This window comes from Crocuta crocuta, unplaced genomic scaffold, assembly GCF_008692635.1.
Source record: "Crocuta crocuta isolate KB4526 unplaced genomic scaffold, BGI_CrCroc_1.0 scaffold179, whole genome shotgun sequence".
Classification (NCBI taxonomy): Eukaryota; Metazoa; Chordata; class Mammalia; order Carnivora; family Hyaenidae; genus Crocuta; species Crocuta crocuta.
The window spans coordinates 11,378,787-11,397,304 of record NW_027551568.1 but is presented as its reverse complement, the minus strand read 5'-3'; the positions used below and the strand labels follow the sequence as shown (position 1 = coordinate 11,397,304).

Below are 18,518 nucleotides of genomic sequence, written 5' to 3'. Positions count from 1 at the left end.
TCTTTACTTCCTTAGTCTGTCTCTAGCTTCATGATCCTCAACTGTCTCCCTTTACAAACATTCTTAACTTGATGCAAATACCCTCATTCAGAGAATCCACACTGAGCATACATGTGAGATAGTCAACACTTTTCTTCCAACACTTTATTTCAAGCACCAAAAAGGCAAGGAAAAAATTACCTTCAATAGAATACAGGAGCTGAAAAATCAAATATTATAAGAATGCTAAGCTTGGTAGCTGATGGGAAGGAATTGCTCAACTTTACGGTTTTAGAGAGAGCCCTTGCCAAGAGAAACACCACCCACTGGAATCACGAAATATATAAGGGCAGAAGTTCAAATTAATTTGAGGAACACCTATGGAGCAATTTAAGTTGCTTATTATCAGCAACAATGTGAGGCAGTCATATCAATCAAGGCCATTTTTGAACGCTGATAGATTATCTGATGAAATCAGATTTTAAAATGTAAAAAAAAGGAGAGGTTGCCTAGGTGGTTCAGTCGGTTAAGCATCTGACTTCAGCTCAGGTGATGATCTCAAGGTTAGCGAGTTCAAGCCCCACACTGGGTTTGCTGCTGTCAGCGCAGAGCCTGCTTCGGATCCTCTGTTCCTCTCTCTGCCCCTCCCTTGCCTGCACACGGTCTCTTTCTCTCAAAAAATAAACATACATTTAAAAAAATGTAAAAGAGGCTTTGCCACACATTTAATAATTATTCCTTAGAAGATGACCTCAAGTTACAGATGTTAGAGATCATTATTTGTCAACCAGATATATAGTGCATACCCACTCACTATGTATCATACAAAACGGACATGAACTCTCCTCCTATGAAGCACTCATTCCAGGGTAGCAGAATGACAGAACTAGTAATCAAATAAACAAAAATATTACAAATAAGGGGCACCTGGGTGGCTCAGTCGATTGGGCGTCCAACTTTGGCTCCGGTCATGATCTCCTGGTTTGTGGGTTTGAGCCCTGTGTCAGGTTCTGTGCCGACAGCTAGCGCAGAGCTTGGAGCCTGTTTCAGACTCTGTGTCTCCCTCTGTTTTTGGCCCTCCCTGCTCATGCCATCTCTCTCTCTCTCAGAAATAAAAAAAAAAAATTAAAAAATATTACAAATGATACGCTACCAAGAAAAGAAATAAAGGGAATAATGGAACAAAAACTAAGGTGGTTAGGAAAATCTTCTTTAGGGAAGTCACATTAAATTCAATTTATTCTCAAAATGCCAGTCAGAGTCTTCTGTTTATTTCATCTTATTTTATTTTTTTAAGTAATCTCTACACCCAACATGGGGCTCAAACTTACCACCCCAAGATCAAGAGTCACATGCTCTACTGACTGAGCCGGCCAGGCACCCATGAAGTGAATCTTTTAAAGCCTAATTCACATCATGTCTTTCCTCTGCATAACCCTTCAATTGCTCTCCATTTCATGGACAAAAACCCAGAGGCCCTTTGCTGGTCTACAGAGCCCTTCATGATTTGGTCCCCATAAAATAGTTTCCTACCCTTCCTTCTTACTACTCTTTCTATAGCACTTATTACCTTTAAAATATTATAAGGCTTATTTATGGTCTCTCTCTCCACGCCAGGACCTAAGTTCCACTACAGAATGATCTTTGCTTTCTTCATTTTGTATCACAAATGTCTCTAAAACAGTTCCTGGTCTCTAACAGAAGTTCATGATAGTGTTGGTCAAAGAATGAAAAGTTACATTATAATTTTATTAATACTTAAATATGACAAAAGTGAAAACAAAGTTACCACATACACTGCTATGTTAACATCTAAATACAACATAGAAAAATATCACAAAAGAAGAAACACAAAAACATAAATCGGGTAAGATTTATTTAATGTGACAGGTGTGCTTGCCTGTTGATAAGCTCGCTCCAGTCGGGAACACAGGACGACGGTGCTACCCGCATATCTGCAGCACCATTCAATCCATTTCTTTCCTTTGTTTTTACCTGGGTTAGGACTGAAAACCCAAGCTCGCACAAATTAGTTGTTGTGAATGGTAACAGAAGCGGGATGCTCTTTCTACTTAGCAGAGGGAAGTCTTCCTTTACCTTAATCCAAAATGCTGATAATGTTAATGCTTCGTAATCAGTCTTCAATGTGTAAGAAGAACTGAGCTGCAGTAATTCACTCTCTTCGACAGGCACCAAATTTAACTCGATTATTGATTCTGGGTTTCAAAAAGCAAAGGGATCTTTTACCCAGCTGTTTTCTCTTAATGTTTCAAATTTCTCTTCTGGGAAGAAATGGTTAAAAGTTTGAGACAGAGAAGTCAGATGCACCAATATCTCTAATTTTATTTCTTTCAAAAGGTTTTCACTAATAGCATTCTCTTCAATATGTTGCAAAAATCTTGGAAACATGTAGTAGCTGGGACGGTTGCTTTTAAGCCTCATTTGCCACAACAACAATGTCTTTCGGAACCCCTGGATGCGTTCCACGTGTTGGAATATATTGCTATTTTTCCCTTGTAGTTTTAAACTCAGTTCATGAAGAATGCCAAAAATATCAGTTAAATATGCCAATTTCATCACCCAAATGTCATCTTCTAAAATACTTGCCAAGTGAGATTTTTTTTTTCAGTAAGGAAAGTGTGGATCTCATTCCTGAGTTCGTAAACCCTGCTTAGTATTTTGCCGCGAGACAACCAACGAACTTTGGTATGATACAGTAAGTGGGTATGATTCGTTCCAATCTCTGAACAAAATGTTTCGAGAAGCTGGTTATTAAGTGGGCTTCCTTTAATAAAGTTGGCAACTTTCACTGCGTTTTTCAGTACTTCCATGAGATTCTGTGGAATCTCTCTGGAGGCGAAAGCTTCACGATGGATAAAACGGTGATTCCACACAGCACCGTTATCAGTAACTTCTAGCAATTTTCTAAGCGCTCTGCTGTGTCTTCCAGTTATGCTTGCCACTCCGTCACTCGCAATTCCTTTGCAGTTCTTCCAGTTCAGCTTATATTGGCCAACGATGCTCTTCTCTAATTCTGTAAAAATCTCTAATCCACTTAGGTGTAAGGTTATATTTAAACAACACAAAAAGTCCTCCATGAAGTCATTTTGACACGCGTATCTAACATAAACCAAGAGTGTTGTGCCGCTCCCCAGATCAGTGCTCTCATCGAGCTGGATCGCAAAGTCTATACCAGTCTGTAACCGGGTAAGAAGCATCCTTTCTAAGTGTTCCGCAATAGCACACATTCGAAGAGATATTATGTTATCACTAGATATCATTTTTAATTTGTCAGCTGATTTGTCATCAAAAATTGCACGTACCATATCCAAACATGCTGGAAGAATGATGTTTTCAGCCGCCGTGTGAGCCATTTTTCTCTTTTGCCACTCGATAAGCAACCAGATATGATGATAGTAAGGCCTTCTCACTAACAGCCGTAGGACAACCAAGAAATTGTGTGGACAACTTTACATCCTTTTTCTTTCTTTGGAAATACTCAAGAGGCTTATCAGTGAGTTCAGCATGCTGAGTTTCTAAGTGCCTTTTTAATTTAGAAGGTTTTAAGCTTTCATTTGCAAGAATATTATTACAAATAACACACGGAGGTCTGTCATCTTCAAAGGGGTTTTCACATTTGATAAAACCGTATTTTAAATAATCATCATTATAACGTCTTGCACTTAGTTTTTTCTTTTTGAAATGTGGCTCACACGAAGTTGAAGTTTGCAGATTAGAGTCAGTGTTTCCCTCAATATGCTCACTACTCACATTTCCAGATCCACCAGCTGAACTTGGACAAGCTTCTGCACATATCACTTCACTTTTCCTCTCTCTTTTAAAAAAGATAGGATCCATTTTAAAAGCAACGCTGATTAAAATGTTTTAAATGGCACTAACTAAAAGAATTACATATATATTTATACACATATATGGCCTAGATAACATCTTTCCAAAAAACATAGTTTGCAAATGCATCTCAGTTGAACATTTCAGACTTCACATCTAGTTGTAAGTCATGGTAACATAAAACTAGACTGCTCACCAACTTTATTATTATGAAAAGTCAATAAGACATGAGTGGACAAATGCTTAAAAAACCATTTCTTGATCAGTATACACTCTATTCATTATATACCCTCCATTAATTAATTATCTTTTCAGATATTGAAATTGACCTTAGTATTCCTGGTAGCACAATTCTGGCAGCAAAGGATTCACACAAAGCACTTGATATATTTTACTTTGTTTTAAAAAAACTTTTCATTGTGACTCACAGAACTGATTTCATGACTTTCTAATAGGTCACACACAGAATGTGAAAAATATTGATACAGAGAGATTCTCCTCTGCTGTGCTGAGCTTGAGTATGTCTGCTTGATGATCAAAGCAGCTAGCTAATCTGTTAGGCTGTTGGCTGGTACAGGAACTTTCTTGAAGTGGTAGGTATATATCCTACATTTTCATTCTTGGTACTTTATGGTGGTAAGAGTTTTAAGAATTCCAGTTATGGTCTGACCCCGTGAGGATCCAATGAGGCTCTCCATGGCTAGGTCAACTACCAAGTCAGACCTGATGATATATTTTTAGAACTTTCTTGAACTTCATCCTTGACCTGGGAATAAGAGCAGAGAGATGACATTAAAGCTTCATAATACAGATGGTATTATTGCCAGTTATGGCAACCTTCAGGATATCCAAGGTCATGGGTGCTGAAACAAAAGGCCTAAAGCTCTTCTCATCACTATGTTATATCAGCTTAGGTCTATTTCTATAAGGCAAATCATCTAAACCAGTATTGGTAAATAGAAAAAATGATGTCAGGAGCACCTGGGTGGCTCAGTCAGCTGAGCATCCAACTTCAGCTCAGGTCATGATCTCACAGTTTGTGAGTTCAAGCCCCGCAGCAGGCTCTGTGCTAACAGCTCAGAGCCTGGAGCCTGCTTCAGATTCTGTGTCTCCCCCTCTCTCTGCCCCTCCCATGCTCATGCACTGTCTTTCTCTGTCTCTCAATAATAAAAACGTTTAAAAAATTAGAAAAAAAGAAAGTAAATAAATTTTTTAACTAAAAAAAAACAAGAAAAGAAAAATTGATGTCAATAAAACCTGGAAGTTGGCATCAGGAATTGCAAAATACACTTAATAAAGCTGAATACAGCAAGAGGTCCCTGGGTGGCTGTTTGTTAAGTGTCTGACTTCAGCTCAGGTCATGATCTCGTGGTCTGAGAGTTCAAGCCCTCTGGCGGGCTCGGTACTGACAGCTTGGAGTCTGGAGCCTGCTTTGGATTCTGTATCTCCCGCTCTCTGCCCCTCCCCCACTCACACTCCGTCTCTCAAAAATAAATAAATGTTAAAAAATTTGGGGTGGGAGGGCGCCTGGGTGGCTCAGTCGGTTAAGCGTCCGACTTCAGCTCAGGTCATGACCTCACGGTTCATGGGTTTGAGCCCCCCATTGGGCTCTGTGCTAACAGCTAACTCAGAGCCTGGAGCCTGTTTTCAGATTCTGTATCTCCCTCTCTCTCTCTGAGCCTCCCCTGCTCACGCTGTCTCTCTCTCTCTCAGAAATAAGTAAAACATTTAAAAAAATTTTTTTTTAATTTTTGAAAAGCTGAATACAGCAAGCCATGGAGGAGCATGGTTCATTTGCCATTTTAGACTTCCTCTTAGCCCAGTTTGGGTATGTCCATCTTAGAAGTACAGGTATCCCCCACTTTCTAACAGTTGGTGTGATGCCATTTCACTTTTAAGACAGACCTACACTAATACCTGTTTTTGCTAACTGAAAGAAATCTAAAGAGGATTTTCTATGAAAAAAGCCATTACCATCTTAACGTAGGTCTTTGGTAAAAGCAAAGTGGCCTAACATCAACTTTCTGAAAGCAGGGGATTTCATAGGAATGCTCTGAGGGGACACTGGGACTTCCTGCACTGTTGTTTGATCTTAGTTATTTGGGTCTTAGTATCATAACCCAGGACTTACTTATGTACCCTTCCATCAAGTTGTTTCACCGTTTTGGGGGAAAGAGGGAAAGTCTTATACTTACTGTGTTGTTTACTAGAAATTCAACAACTTAAGGGTGCCTGAGTGGCTCAGTCAGTTAAGTGTCTGACTCTTTTGATTTCAGATCAGGTCATGATCTCATGGTTTGTGAGTTTGAACCCCACATCTGGCTCAGTGCTGACAGTGTGGAGCCTGCTTTGGATTCTCTCTCCCCCACTCTCTGGCCCTCCTCTGCTCATGCTCTTTCCCTCCCAAAATAAGTAAATAAATTTTAAAAAAAGAAATTCAACACTTTACAGTGTGAATAGCTTTTATCAGAATTTTTTGCATTAATATTTCCTTATTACTTGTATTCTTGATGCTCTCTGGCATCTGGATTCTCACTAATCAGGGAGGGACTGGCCATCCCCCAAAACTACCCTAGAGATGGCAAACAATAAAACTGATAGCAAACAACTAAACCAGTTAACAACTTTCATATGCAAACTAACCATTCCAGAGTCCATTGACCACGCGCGCGCGCGCACACACACACACACACACAAACACACACCACCCCATCCCCATCAAACTCTTAAACTCTGGCAATATTCCCGTCTGCCCAATCATCTCAGGGCCAGCTATCTGACAACTAGGGACAGCCCCTATGCCCTAGAGCCTATTGAAATGAATCAAAAACCCAATTTTAAACCTGCTTAACCAGCTTACCCTGCCTCACTGATTCTCTTCCTAGAAAATACCCAGGCTTTTCCACAATACAGGCTTTTCTGAAATTTTCCTTCCACTCCCGCTGCCTCCTGACCAATCCCGTGTTTCCCCACATGGCCCCCTTGCATGGCTTGGCATTCTCTACCTCCTGTCTCTCGGAATCTGGGAGTATAAAAACTTCCTATTTCGTGACATTTCTGTGTCTATATGTCTTATCATGCCTGATTAAAACAAATCCTGAATATGTTTTGAATAGTTTCTTGTTGTTGTTATTGTTCTAGTTACAAAGTCATATAGTTTGGTCCTAATCCTATTTTCCCCATGAGGTCTGTTATTTTTCAGTATAAAAATTCTGCATTCCAGGAAGTCATAGTGTGAAAACTGAAACACACATTATCTTAAGATTACTTATTAATTGCCTGGTGAATGGATTTGCCCCATTCACTTGAGAGGAATATTAGAATCCCCCAATTAGGGGACACACTAAATATTTTCATTCTAGCTGCCACCAATTCTCCACCTGAGTGAAGCAGAGTAGAGAATACTTGTATACTAGGATGCAAGCAAGGTATGGGTATAAGGAATAGCTGGCGGCTCTGACAAATGTGCTATACGTTAGTTCAGTGTCATCAATGTTCATCAGCCTGTTGCCATTGTATTTATGTGGGGACCTAATCTTTTAATTATACAGCCAGCTTTGGGGCGCCTGGGTGGCTTAGTCGGTTAAGCGTCCGACTTGGGCTCAGATCATGATCTCACAGCTTGTGGGTTCGAGCCCCACATCGGACTCTGTGCTGATGGAGCCTGCTTCAGATTCTTTTGCTCTGCCCCTCCCTTGCTCATGTTCTCTCTCTCTCTCTCAAGAATAAACATTAAAAAAATATTTTTTTATTTATAAAGCCAACTTTGAAAGAGGCATCAGAGAATGGTAACCTTGAATAAAAAAGATGTCAGAAAAGACGATAAAAGAAAAGACTATAGTCTTGGTGATATTCTATTGTGAGACTTCACTAATTATATCTATATGGACTTTACTATTAACAATAATTTGACAATTGACAAATGTATGACACGTATCCATCACTACAATACCATACAGAGTATGTTCATTGCCCTAAAACTCCTATGTTCTGCCTACTCATCTCTATCTCCCTCCAATCCCTGGTAATCACTGATTTAAAAAAAAAAAAATGTCTCCCGTTTTACCTTTTCTGGAATGTCATATAACTGGAATTTACAGTATGAAGAATTTTTACATTGGCTTCTTTTACTTAGTAATACGTATTTAAGGTTCCTCCATGCCTTTTCATGGGTTGACAGTTCATTTCTTTTTAGCACAGAATACTAGTCCATTGTCTGGATATAAAAATTTATTTATCCATGCACATACTGAAAGACTTCTTGGTTGCTTCCAAAGTTTGGCAATTTTTTTTAAGTTTATTTATTTATTTTGAGAGAGAAAGTATAAGTGGTGGAGGGGCAGAGAAAGAGGAGAGAGCCAGAATCCCAGGCAGGCTGCACTGCCTGCGTGGAGCCTGACACAGGGTTTGAACTCATGAATGGTGAGATCATGACCCAAGCCAAAGTTGGACACTTAACTGCCTGAGCCACCTAGGTACCCCCCAATTTTTTTTTAATGAAAAAAGCAGCTATAACTATCAGTTGTAGATTTTTGTGTGAATATAACTTTTCAACTCTTTTGGGTAAATACAAGGGAATCTGATTGCTGGACTGTACATACGGGTGAATTTTAAATGAGGATCCCAGCAAAGGCTGTGTATCTTTTTGTTGCTGGAGCATACCATAATTGCGGATACAGATTAGGCATTATAGACAAAGTGTAGTTGTTGATTGATTTTTTTTTGAAAATGGTGTCAATGTTAATTCATTCATACTGGCTGACTTCAAATGCCTAAGGGACTACTCTGAGGATCTCATGAATCATAATGGAGTAGCACGGTACTCAGGTACCTTGTTGGAGGGTCTCTCTGATATGAAATGTCAGAAAACAGAAGCAAGTTAGAACTGAAGAGTACAGATCTGAAGGTACAGGCAGAAGTAAAGGTGGCTGTGAGATGGGTCACACGATGTAGCATAATTCAGTGAAAAACAGGGATGTGAAGAGCTGGTCAAGAGAAATCTCTCCTATTTGGTAAGTTTAGCACTGGACAAATGTTAAATCTTGAATTTAAGGGCTGAAACTTTACAAAAAGCTTTAATGGGCATCTTGGAGCAATGCTGGAAAGTAACTTCAGAACTGTGCCAGCAAGGGAGCAGCAGACGCCATGTGAGAAGACAGGTTGCTACCAGAGTAGGATTAAGTTGTAATGTGCAATAGCACAAAATGCATCACCTGGTCTCTAGGCTAGCACTCTCTGGGCATAGTTTTCTGTTTATAGTAATATAAAGGAACGGTGCCATCAGGAAGACCTACAGACAGAGACAGAGGTCAGTGTTTATTTACCAACATGACTAGTTATTATAAATGCTTTAATTATGGCTAAGTAGCCTAAGGAACTAGAAATCTACTGTATATAGTACCAGACTATGCTTAAAAAGATGTGCACCTGGGAGAGAATTCAGGGACTGGTAGATGCCTTTGACTTCATTTCAGTTAGAAGTTTCCCTGAAAGATGACATGTTCCAAATATTTCACTGTGGTCTGAAAAAGGCGAAGCTTTTCTTACGTCCTATCTTCCAACATAGGTTAGTAGGATGAAAGTTCATTTCTCTTGGATGTCAGAGCATGGTGTATTATCATCAGCGTTTAAACCGGAACTAATTGGAAAATCAACTGCATTTAGATTTCTTTTTAATGAATAAGAAGAGTTGGAGGGAAATTCACAGTAGACTTAAATGCAATCTGACTCAGATATACAGCTGCCCTTAAAAGGTGAAAGAGAATAATTACTGATTTCTTCTCAGTTAAAATTTCCAATAGGGAAACTCACTTGTTTTTAATACTTCTTTCCCTACAAGAAATCTCAAACCACTATAGTGGGGTTTTTTTTGTTTTGTTTTTAAAGATTTTTTTAAATTAATCTTTACACCCAACTTGAGGCTTGAACTTTCAATCCCAAGATGAAAAGTAGCATGCTCTCCCAATTGAGACAGCCAGATGCCCCTCAAACATTACAATTTTAAGGATAAAATATGCCATGGCCCCCAGGTATTTTATAGATATTTACCTAATATAGGTAAAGAAAAATGTGTCTCAATAAAAGAAAAATGGAGCTAAATGTGCTCCAAAGTCTTTAGTTTGCCCTCCCTTTTCTTAACTTGTCTCTGAAAGGTGCCTTAATGGGAAGTCAATTTTGGGTGATAGGCTCAAATCTGAAGTTTTTGGTCTAATCATAAGTTGTGGAATTTTAATTTAAAGAGACATATCCGTAATTAGAAGTCAACATACATCGGAGCATACACATACCATAATGTGATCGAGTACATCAGTGTAATTCCACAGCCCAGCTGGGCTCTGCTGGGACAGATCCCTTCTGGCCAAAACTTAAAAAATCATAAATGTGTGCACTGATGCTTAAGATATACGCATTGAGGTTGACTGTTGTCATTTCTGAGCAATAATGCTCTTTAATCAGACGTACATATAGTGTAGCCATCGTTTAGGACAAAATTTCAATTCAGGTGACCAACTAGTTGTAGTGGAAAGTTTTTTATATACTAAGATGCATTAATATAGTCGTGTGATGTGGTTTCAGGTTGCTGATTTTGCACTAATGAATCTTATCTACCTGTTCCTAGAATGTGTTTGTCTATGGTAGGTACTCAGTAAATGTATTTGAAATAAATGAGAGAATGAATGACACTATTTTTACCAGTCAGTGAAAAATAAATTACCTAACTATATTTGAACAATTTGGCAATATGTAAGACAAAGGCTAGTAAAACATATTCCTTAAAATAGGATAATCAAAGATATCCTATTTCACAATAAGCTGCTTATAATGTTAAAGTAGCAGAAAGAATGGTCCTATAAAAACACAAATGTAAACTATGTTTAGATTTAGTTTATAAAGCTTAACACCTAAATCTACCTAAGAATTACTCACCTAAAATACTAGTATCTCATTTATATTATTATAAGTATGAATTACTATTTTTTCAGACAAAATCAACTGTCATTTAATCATTCTGGTTTTTTCTATTTTTACTACTCCTTTTTCAACCCAATCATCTTGGGAGTTTATAATTGGCTATGCTTCAGACTGTTTATTCAAAAAGCATTTTTTTAAAAGTTTATTTCTTTTTGAGAGGGCGTGATCACAGGAGTGAGGGAGGGGCAAACAGAGAGGGAGAGAGAGAATCCCAAGCAGGCTCCACACTGCCATCCAGAGCCCAACACATGGCTGAACCCACAGACAATTGAGGTCATGATCTGAGCTGAAATCAAGTCTGATGCCTGACAGACTAAGCCACCCAGGCACCCTCAGAAAGTATTCTTAAAGAGCTAACTCCCTCTCCTAAATCAGACGATTCACCGACAGTAATAGTAGAGGTAATGTGTTAGTACCAGGATATAGACCTGGTAGAAGCGGTGATGAAAAGCATGGTGAAATCCTTTTTTTTTTTTTAAGTTTATTTATTTATGAAGTAATTTCTATCCCTAATGTGGGGCTCAAACTCCCAATCTCTGAGATCAAGAGTCTCAAGTTCTTCTGACTCAGACTGCCAGGCTCCCGCCAGGTAAGTCCTTTTTTAACTGAAACAGGATGCAAGACATCGGCTAGGTGAACACAGAAGTAGAAAATGTTGCAAGTTTGACAGAAGAAGGTGTGAAATAGTCCTTCAGGAAGGTGGTGCTATGAATGGTCTAGGAAAATGTTTCAGGATTTTCAGCAAGTTATACATGATTGTCTTATATGTTTAATGCAATGATTATTATTGCTGTAAGCTTAACAGGTGGTCTTTAATTCCCTGACCCCAATTCTTGTATCTTAGATAGATCTCCATAGTATTACGAATATTATCTTCTAAAAATACAGTTTTTGGGAGTGCCTGGGTGGCTCAGTTGGTTAAGTGTCCCTCGTTGGCTCACATCATGATCTCACAGTTTGTGAGTTCGAGCCCCGCAGCAAGCTCTGTGCTGGCATCTGGAAGCCTGGAGCCTGCTTTGGATTCTGTGTCCCCCTTTCTTTCTGCCCCACCTCCACTTGCGCTCTGCCTCTCTCTCTCTCTCAAAAATAACATTTAAAAAATAATAAAAATAAAAATACAGATTATTTATTGTTATTGCCAGGTACTCATAAAAAATAGTTTTGATCAGTTTTCTCATAATTCAAAAACCTCTAATGGTTCTCAGCTAGTGCATTCTCCTCATGGCAATATCTTTAAATCTAAGCCTCATCTTATCTTGCATACAACTCTACTAGGTTTTAAGCTCTAGAACTATCAAAGTTCTTGAACTTCATCAAGCAAGTCCATGATTCTGGTTTTGACTAGTATTCTGTTTGTATGGAATATTATTTAAGTCATTTGAGATCCTATTCATTCTTTCAAAGGTTTCAGCATTTGTGTCAGGATTGAAACAGCATTCAAATGCTATAGCATCCATTCACTTAACTAACACTTAGGAACTTACAATGTATCAGGCACTGGGCATACAAAGCCAAAAAAAAAAACAAAACATAAGTACTGAAAAATTAATATAAGGGAATACCTGCTCAGCTGTTATGATGAATGAACCAGAGTTACATCACACTGGTAAATCTTAAACATTAAGTAAACAAGCAAGCTACCAAAGGATATATACGTTGCTGATTGCTAAAATTATGCAAAAACAGTGCTATATATGTAATTAAAATTAAAACACAAAGGTGCTTGGCAGAGTGGTTACCTTGGGCAAGAGGGAACAGAATGAGATACGGTGGAGCAAAGGACTTCAATTTATATTATCAAACAATAAGTGTAATTTATTTCTGCAGCTGGGTGGCAAATACACAATGTATGATTTATACTTTTGTCTGTATAAAATATTCTTCATTTGTAAAGGATATGTAAGGCTTGATTCCCTCCTGAAGATACTGCAGATCTGCCTCATAACCAGTCACCTAAAATTACCTTCCATCTCTTGTTCTCTCGTTTCCCGTATTGCCTTGATGCACTCATTAGGTAGGACACTAGACCCTAAGGGTGGGAACTTGCAGATAGCACCTTTAGGTACATTCACACGTTATCCTCTTCCCAGCGATTCCTGACTTCTCCCCCGCCCTCTGGGGTCCAACTAGACCTTCTAAGAATTTCAGCTTGCCCCCTTCCGACCGACCCTAGAATAGCTCCGCTCAGACCCCGGATTGCTGTCCCCCTCCGCCCGGGAGACCTCAGTTCGTCACCAGAAGGTGCCTCCCCCATGAAACCCGGGACATCTCCCGCTAGCGGACTCTGGTCCATCCCCATCAGAGGCTGCCTTTCTTCTCACCTGTAGCCCAGCGCCACAAGCCTCCCGCTTCGCTCGACGAGCAGCGGTTCAGCTCGCCCCCAAACCCCCACCCATTCCCTACGCAACACCACTTCCGGCCTAACCTCGGCGTTCACAAACGTCTCACTTCCAGCCGGGGGTGGGGTGGGGGGGAAAGAGGGGGTGGGCCTGNACAACGGCGGACTGGGCCGAAATTTTCGCCTCCCGGCGCTCTCGCGGCAGTCTCGCGGTATTTGCTTCTCCAGCGGGAGGTATTTGAACGCTCTGGCGGTAACCTACCCCTGGGTGCTCAGCTTGGGCGGATCCGATCTTGAGTCGACTTTGAAGTCTGGTCTCGCGGTCGTTCGGTCCCACTAGGCCCCAGCGCGGACGAGGCTCGTCCCGGCCAAGTCTCAGCGCCATGGGGGCGGNGGTGGTGGCGCCGAGCCGCACCTGCCGCAAGGTCAGCGCGGCCCCAGCCTCGCCCGGAGTCCCCCCTGCGCCCCCGGGACCCACGAGTGACCCTCTGAGCGCCCGCTAATCCCTACGGTCTTCGTAAAAGGATTGTAGGGAATTTTGAGTTTTAGTACCATCTTTCCTGGTTTACTTAGAGACCCATATTGTATTTAATAATCATGATCTTGTGTCTCTTTAGGTGAACAGTTCACTGATTTTTAACATATATCTTCATTTCATTAAACTAGGTTTAAGATACATCTATAGATACATATTTATGTTTCTGCTCTTGTAATGATTTTAACAAAACACACTTCTTAATTATTGACAACATCAGTGCAAATAAGTGCATCTTTGTTACAAACCAGCGATTTTTCAGATTGATNACCCTGAGATCAATACCTGAGCTGAGATTCAGAATCTGCCACTTAACCAACTGAGCCCTCCAGACACCCCTGTATTTATTGCCTTTTATAGTTAATTAATTAAAATAATTTTTAAAATATAATTAAAAAATAGAAAAAAATGTTAGGTGCAGAAGTTTTGATTTTAACTCAGACTTCACACATATTGATCAGTAAATATCTTTTTTAAATTTTTTATTAGTTTATTTTTGAGACAGAGACAGACAGAGCATGATCAAGGGAGGGGCAGAGAAAGAGGGAGACACAGAATCTGAAGGAGGCTCCAGGCTCTGAGCTGTCAGCACAGAGCCTGATGCGGGGCTTGAACCCACAAACTGCAAGATCATGACCTGAGCTGAATACGGACGCTCAATCGACTAAGCCACCCAGGTGCCCCTGATCAGTAAATATTTTACAAGCACAAACTACCTAGAGAGAAATGCTCTCTCCTTCCTAGTCTCCATCCAGTACTGTCCTTCATAGTCTTCTACAGGTAACTATTTTTAATCAGTTTCATGTTTATCTTTCCAGTCTTCATGCAAATACAAGCAAATGTGACTATGCATTCTTATTTCCCTCCATTCCCTTCTTCAATATTTTCTGCATTATTTTGCAGTTTGCTTTTTTCACTTCATAGTATATTCTGGATACTCCTTATCACTATCTAGTTAAATTTCCTCATTTTCTCCCCTTTTTGAACTGTCACATATTCCATTTTGTGGACATACTCCAATTTATAGCCAATCCACGATGTGTACACACTTGTTTCCAGCATTTACATATTCCAAGCATTTTTTTTAATGTAGTCTTTACACCCAAGGTGGGGCTCAAACTCACAACCCTGAGACCAAGAGGTGTGCTCTGCAGACCAAGCCAGCCAGGTCCCTGAGAAACGATGTTTTAATGAATACATATAATTTCCTACATTTGCACTGGTAACTGTCAGATTGTCTGAACAGAACTGGGTCAAATAGGGAATTTTTTAAATTTCTTTTTAAAATTTATATCCAAGTTAGTTAGCATATAGTGCAACAATGATTTCAGGAGTAGATTCCTTAATGTTCCTCACCCATTTAGCTCCTTCTCCCTCCCACAACCCTTCTAGTAACTCTCTGTTCTCCATATTTAAGAGTCTCTTATGTTTTGTCCTCCTCCCTGTTTTTATATTCTTTTTGCTTCCCTTCCCTTACGTTCATCTGTTTTGTATCTTGAAGTCCTCATGAGTGAAGTCATATGATAAATGTCTTTCTCTGACTAATTTCTCGTAGCATAATACCCTCTAGTTCCATCCACATAGTTGCAAATGGCAAGATTTCATTCTTTTTGATTGCTGAGTAACACTCCATTGTATATATATCACATTTTTTAAAATGTTTGTTTATTTTCAAGAGAGAGAGAGGGGGCAAGCAGGGGAGGGGCAGAGAGAGAGGGGGACACAGAATCCGAAGCAGGCTCCAGGCTCTGAGCTGTCAGCACAGAGCCTTATATGGGGCTTGAACCCACGAACCCCATATGAGATCATGACCCGAACCGAAGTCAGACGCCTAACTGACTGAGCCACCCAGGTGCCCCTATACCACATCTTCTTTATTCATTCATCCATTGATGGACATTTGGGCTCTTTCCATACTTTGGCTATTGTTGATAGCGCTGCTATAAACATTGGGGTGCCTGTGCCCCTTCAAAACAGCACACCTGTATCCCTTGGATAAATACCTAGTAATGCAATTGCTGGGTCATAGGGTAGTTGTATTTTTAATTTTTGAGGAACCTTCATACTGTTTTCCAGAGTGGTTTCCCCAATTTGCATTCCCACCAACAGTACAAAAGAGATGCTCTTTCTCTGCATCCTCGCCAACATCTGTTGTTGTCTGAGCTGTTAATGTTAGCCATTTTGACCAGTGTGAGGTGGTATCTCATTGTGGTTTTGATTTGTATTTCGAAATTTTTTTTTTAAGTTTATTTTGAGAGAGACAGAGACAGCATAAGTGGGGAAGGGGCAGAGAGAGAAGAGAAGGAGAGAATCCTACACTTCTTTGCCAGAGCCCAACTCCTGGCTGGAATTCATAAAACCTTGAGATCACGGCGTGAGCTGAAATCAAGTTGGAGGCTTAACCGACTGAGCCACCTAGGTACCCATTTTAGTACATCTATTTGTAAATGTGATAAATACTGAAGCTGCCCTTCATAGAGTGAAGGGCCAAGGAAGAGAGGGTATTTTTTTTGTTTTTTTTTTTTTTTGAGGAGGAAGAGGTTTGGGAATCACTGGACTATAACCAAGGGGACATTTTATGATAGACAAGAAATTTGAAAGTGAAATAACAGTGTGGGAATATGAGTTACAATGATAAACAACATATCAAAAAGAAATTGCTGTATTATAGGAAGGCATAAATAGAAAAGGCAGTGTTGAATTGACACCAGTGGCTTTTTTCTTCCCCCCATATTTTTTAACTGAACTGTATGTATATTTGGTACATTTTTCTAAATAGATTGAAAGGTATGTGGAAGAATCAAAAGAATCTTTTGTAATCAAAATCTGTGCTGCCTTGCTCCATAACGGTAGTAATTAAAAAACAGGAGAGACAGGAGTAAATGATTATTCAAGTCTATTTTCCTTAATAAGTTCTTCTGGGTAGGCATTTAAGAGTTATTAAGGAATAAAGATTTTAGTTTGCTGAGAAATTATTAATATCTTGAAGAGTCTTAGGTCAGTGCTAGGGATAAAGACTTATCCATGTAGTTTGTGAAGGACTGAATATTTCTGGTTCTTAAAACATTTTTGGGGAGCACTTGTTCATACCTTAAATACACTATGATAGTCTGTAAATATGAACCTGCAGCAGAGTGAGAAATAGAATTTGCAGCAGTTTATTTTACTTCATTTAGCCAAACAGAAGGCCGATGAAGACAGTGACATTTTAAGTTATTTTAATTATTTTACCTTCTCTTTTTTAAAAATATTTACTTATTTTTGAGAGACAGAGACAGATCATGAGCAGGGGAGGGGCAGAGAGAGAGGGAGACACAGAATCTGAAGCAGGCTCCAGGCTCTGAGCTGTCAGCACAGAGCCTGATGCCGGACTCGAACCCACAAACTGTGAGATCATGACCTGAGCTGAAGTCAGACGTTTAACCGACTGAACTACCCAGGCGCCCCATTTTACCTTCTCTTGAAAGTATTCTGGAGTTTTGTCATTTTTTATTAACATATACAGTAAGTGTATATATCATTTAAAAATCTGGGCTTGGGGTGTCTGGGTGGCTTAGTTGGTTAAGTATCCAATTCTTGATTTCAGCTCAGGTCGTGATCTCACAGTTCATGATTTTAAGCCCCATGCTGGGCTCCTCCCTGAGGACGCTGAGCCAATTTGGGATTCTCCCTCCTTCTCTCTCTGCCCCGCCACTGCTTGCTATCTCTCTAAATAAATAAACTTTAAAAAATTACTGAGTTTAAAGCTTTAAGAGCTTGTAAAATTTATTTTATTTTTTTTAATGTTTATTTTCTTTTTGAGAGAGTGGACAAGCAGCGGAGGGGCAGAGAGAGAGAGAGGGACAGAGGATCTAAAGCACGTTCCGCAATGACAGCAGTGAGCCTGATGTGAGGCTCAAACTCAGGAACCATGAGATCATGACCTGAGCCAAACTGGGACACTCAACCAACTGGGCCACCCAAACACCCCAAGAGCTTGCATAATTTATAGAAAATACAGCTAGGGGGGCGCCCGGGTGGCTTAGTCGATTGAGCGTCCGACTTTCGCTTAGGTCATGATCTCGCGGTTCGTGGGTTCGAGCCCCGCGTCGGGCTCTGTGCTGACTGCCAGCTCAGAGCCTGGAGCCTTTTTCAGTCTGTGACTCCCTCTCTCTCTGATCCTCCCCTGCTCACGCTGTCTCTCGCTCTCTTAAAAAAAAAAAAATACAGCTAGGGATCTAAATTTATGTCATGATAAGTAAGTTCATGGTATATGTATATACACACATATTAATGTCCTATGAAGGTCACCTTATAAATATTTTTTTCTGTATGATAAAATATGATCACAATAAAAGCCAATTTATATTATAAGGTTAAGTTTAATTTATTTTAGTTACTTTTATAATGCTAGCTTATTTTTTTTAATTTTTTTTTTATTTTGAGAGAGAAACTGTGAGTGGGGGAGGAGTGTGGGAGCTCTCAATCTCACAGAGTGTAGATCCTGATTCATGAACCATGAGATCATGACCTGTGATGAAAGCAAGAGTCGGATGCTCAATGCTCAACTGACTGAGCCACCCAAGCACCCCTATAATGCTAGTTTTAATTTTAAAAACTTAAGAACCAGTTTGAGGTAAATATATATAAATGAGTACATAGGAAGGTAAAAGACTTTTTTTTTGGTCCAAAAAGTATTGCATTCTTGTTATTTGGCAAATATTATTTCAAGTAAAGGTTATGTTGAGACTATATTAAATATATTTTTAGTATGACTATCTTAAATATATTTAGTATACCTATGCATTAAATTAACATATATATATGCATGAATTGTAGCTTTCTCATAAGTTATTATTAAATTCT

At 39.6% G+C, this 18,518-nt stretch overlaps 1 long non-coding RNA gene across 1 annotated transcript; it reads right to left on the bottom strand.

The window, feature by feature from the left end:
* Positions 1-1,842: 1,842 nt before the first annotated feature.
* On the bottom strand, positions 1,843-13,190 carry LOC144220330 (uncharacterized). The gene is made up of 2 exons (XR_013331696.1): positions 13,122-13,190; positions 1,843-4,594 (listed from the first exon to the last, which is right to left on the bottom strand). It is a non-coding gene; the product is annotated as an uncharacterized LOC144220330 (long non-coding RNA).
* Positions 13,191-18,518: the final 5,328 nt, after the last annotated feature.